This window comes from Canis aureus, unplaced genomic scaffold (genome assembly GCF_053574225.1).
Source record: "Canis aureus isolate CA01 unplaced genomic scaffold, VMU_Caureus_v.1.0 ptg000275l_RagTag, whole genome shotgun sequence".
Taxonomy (NCBI): Eukaryota; Metazoa; Chordata; class Mammalia; order Carnivora; family Canidae; genus Canis; species Canis aureus.
Genome location: NW_027554526.1, coordinates 25,590 through 29,952, shown reverse-complemented (window position 1 = coordinate 29,952; position 4,363 = coordinate 25,590). Strand labels below are relative to the sequence as shown.

General features: G+C 39.9%; 1 pseudogene; it reads right to left on the bottom strand.

The window, feature by feature from the left end:
* Window positions 1–1,385: 1,385 nt before the first annotated feature.
* Window positions 1,386–2,340, bottom strand: LOC144309950 (18S ribosomal RNA; annotated as a pseudogene).
* Window positions 2,341–4,363: the final 2,023 nt, after the last annotated feature.

Here is a 4,363-nt window from a genome sequence, read left to right as displayed (position 1 = left end):
CTATTGTCGATATGGACTCTTGAATAGGATTGCGCTGTTATCCCTAGGGTAACTTGTTCCGTTGATCAAAAATTATTGGATCAATAAGTGATGTTATATTTTGACTTGTGGGTCTAAATTTTAATCACTCGGGAGTTTTTTTATATTCCGAGGTCACCCCAACCTAAATTGCTAACCCACAATAATGGTGTAATGTTATGCCTTGTAGGTATTTAGTATCCATAAGTTTGGGTTAGTTAATTAAAGCTCCATAGGGTCTTCTCGTCTTATTGTGGCATTCCCGCCTCTTCACGGGAAGGTCAATTTCACTGATTGGGAATAAGAGACAGTTAAACCCTCGTGTGGCCATTCATACAAGTCCTTATTTAGAGAACAAATGATTATGCTACCTTTGCACGGTCAGGATACCGCGGCCGTTAAACAAGTGTCACTGGGCAGGCAGTGCCTCCAATACTAGAAATGCTGGAGGTGATGTTTTTGGTAAACAGGCGGGGTTTGTGTTTGCCGAGTTCCTTTTACTCCTTTTTAATCTTTCCTTAAATGCATGCCTGTGTTGGGTTAACAATAGGGTAGATAAGTATTTCATTTTTGGGTTGATATTATCAGATTGTTAACTATCAGTGGTCTATCCGTTTCTGATATAAGCTTATGCGGGGAGAAAATAGTTCTTGTTACTCATACTAGCATTGTTGCTTCTATATTTAAATAGAATGGCCCAGGAGGTATAATTAGGAGTTGATGTAATATGATTGGGATTAAGTTATATTGTTTGTTGAGCTGGAACGCTTTCTCAATTGGTGGCTGCTTTTAAGCCAACTATGGTGATGTTAGTATATACTCTCTAATAAAGGTTGTATCCTGATTCTAAGAAGCTGTACCTTCTTAGACTATATTTTAAATTTACATTAAAATTTTGTTTTTTTTTAGGTAAATTTAAAGTTGAACTAAAATTCTGTTTGTGGGCAACCAGCTATCACCAGGCTCGTTAGGCTTTTCACCTCTACCCACAAATCTTCTCACTATTTTGCTACATAGATGAGTTGATCCTTTTAGATTGTTTATGGGTAGCTCGTCTGGTTTCGGGAGCTTAGCTTAAGTTCTCTTTGTTAAGTCGTTTCTGGCTAGTTCATTATGCAAAAGGTAAAAGGGGTAATCTTTGCTGTTTAATACTGTTAAGATGTCTTTCATCATTCCCTTACGGTACTATCTCTATCGCTCCAATTAAAATTTCTATCTCCTATACTTTTATTATTTAACTAAATGTTTTACTTTATATGTCTGTGATACTTAAGTTTGGGGTTAGTTGGGCTAGCTTTTGTTCAAAGTGGTCATAAGTAATGAAATCTTCTGGGTGTAGGCCAGACGCTTTAGTTAAGCTACACTTTGATTAATCCAAGCACACCTTCCGGTATGCTTACCTTGTTACGACTTGTCTCCTCTTGTGTCTTAGTTAAGTTAATATGGTTATGGTTGTGTCTTATTACTTGAGGAGGGTGACGGGCGGTGTGTGCGTGCTTCATGGCCCTATTCAATTAAGCTCTCTATTCTTAATTTACTACTAAATCCTCCTTCAGTTTTTAATTTCATAAAAACGTTCGTGGAATGTTCTTGGGTAGAAAATGTAGCCCATTTCTTCCCACCCCATAAGTTACACCTTGACCTAACTTTTTTATGTAAAATGATTGTGCTTACTATTCTACCTTTTGAGGGTTTGCTGAAGATGGCGGTATATAGACTGAATTAGCAAAGGGTGGTGAGGTTTATCGGGGTTTATCGATTATAGAACAGGCTCCTCTAGAGGGATATAAAGCACCGCCAAGTCCTTTGAGTTTTAAGCTATTGCTAGTAGTCCTCTGGCGAATTATTTTGTTGTAAAATTATCTATGTTTAGGGCTAAGCATAGTGGGGTATCTAATCCCAGTTTGGGTCTTAGCTATCGTGTAGTCAGATTATTATAAAGTCACTTTCGTGGTCTATTTTATGGTAACTGTAGCTTTTTACGGCTTAGTTAAGTTTTAACTTTAGTGCAAAGGTATCTTAAACACGCTTTACGCCGTGGGCCTATTAGTTTGGGTTAATCGTATGACCGCGGTGGCTGGCACGAAATTTACCAACCCTTTTTAGTATGGCTTAGTCAAACTTTCGTTTATGGCTTAATTTTTATCACTGCTGTATCCCGTGGGGGTGTGGCTTAGCAAGGTGTTATGAGCTACTTAAGAGTGTGCTTGATACCTGCTCCTTTAGATCACTGCTGATTTTAAGGGCATTCTCACTGGGGCGTGGAGACTTGCATGTGTAAGTCTACTAAGAACTAATAGGAAGGCTAGGACCAAACCTTTGTGTTTATGGAGTCGTGCGACTCATCTTGGCATTTTCAGTGCCTTGCTTTATTAATTAAGCTACATTAACTTATACTGAAATTGTAGTGTGTATAATAAATAAAATACATAGTAAATATGAGAGGAAAAAAAAGGGGATGCTATCTATAGATAGACCACGAGATCGAATGCGTGTAAGACTGTTGTGTTAAGTTAACTAGAGTAGCAATACATTTGTATACAATTTAAATAAAGCTTGTGAGTATTGTATGCACTTAGTCCTGTTTTTGGGGTTTGGCAGGACATAAATAAGTGTATAATAGATGACATGAGTTTATGGGGGGTAAGGGGGTTTGTATAAGTTAACTTAATGTCTTGCGCGTGTACGTACGTGTACACACGTGTACGTACGTGTACACACGTGTACGTACGTGTACACACGTGTACGTACGTGTACACACGTGTACGTACGTGTACACACGTGTACGTACGTGTACACACGTGTACGTACGTGTACACACGTGTACGTACGTGTACGTACGTGTACGTACGTGTACGTACGTGTACACACGTGTACGTACGTGTACACACGTGTACGTACGTGTACACACGTGTACGTACGTGTACACACGTGTACGTACGTGTACACACGTGTACGTACGTGTACACACGTGTGTCCTAGAATTATATGTCCTGAAACCATTGACTGAATAGCACCTTGATTTTATGCGTGAGTTGATAAATGATAATGAATAAGTCCAGCTACAAGTTATTTGACTGCATTAGGGCCGCGACGGGCATATTCCCTGAGAGCAGAAGATAAGTTAGAGTTAGTGCCGTTGCGGTCATAGATGAGTGATAGCAGATTCCCCCCCTAAAAATAAAAGATACCAAATGCATGACACCACAGTTATGTGTGATCATGGGCTGATTAGTCACTAGTCCATCGAGATGTCCCATTTGCGAGAATTAGTAGGATTGGAATAAATAGAGTCATGGCCCTGAGGTAAGAACCAGATGCCAGGTATAGTTTCATGATAGTAACCCCCACATTAGCATGGGCCCGGAGCGAGAAGAGTGACATTACAGGCAAGGATTGATGGTTTCTCGAGGCATGGTGATTAAGCCCTTATTGGACTAAGTGATATGCATCTAGTTACTGTTGAGGATCAATGGGTTGTGGAATTGGACTAGACATGTCCTATGTAAAGATATAATATCATGTACATGCTTATATGCATGGGGCAAGCCATTAATGCACGACGTACATAGGGGAGGGAAAGAAGGATTTTTTGGAGATACTGACATAGCACAGTAGAGGTGGTCCAATATATGAATGTAGGGGGTGTCAGGGAATAGTTTAAGAAGAATTTCAGCTTTGGGTGCTGATGGTGGAGCAAGAGCTTCTTCCTTGAGTCTTAGGGAGGGCGACTACTCTCCATTTTTGGTTTACAAGACCAAGGTAATGATTATACTACAAAGACTCTTCATTTTAGAAGATTATTTTCGATAACGCTAATTGTTGGCATTAGAATCAATAGGATGGTGAAATATAGAATTGAGGCGACCTGTCCGATAATGATGAAAGGGTGTTCAACTGGCTGTCCTCCAATCCAAGTTAAAGTGAGAAGATCGGCGACTAAAAGTCAGAATAGGCATTGGCTGAGGGGTCGGAATATTATACTGCGTTGCTTAGATGTGTGGAGGAATGGAATGAATGCTAAAATTAGGATGGAGAATACTAGGGCGAGTACACCTCCTAATTTATTAGGGATAGATCGTAGGATGGCATAGGCGAATAGGAAGTATCATTCAGGTTTGATATGTGGAGGGGTGTTTAGGGGGTTTGCAGGGGTGTAGTTGTCTGGATCTCCTAATAGGTCTGGTGAAAATAAAACTAGTGATATTAAGACTAGGAGCAGGAGTAGGATTCCTAGGATATCTTTAATTGTGTAGTAGGGGTGAAACGGAATTTTGTCTGAGTCTGATGTGATTCCTGAGGGGTTGTTGGATCCGGTTTCGTGTAGAAATAGGAGGTGTACTAT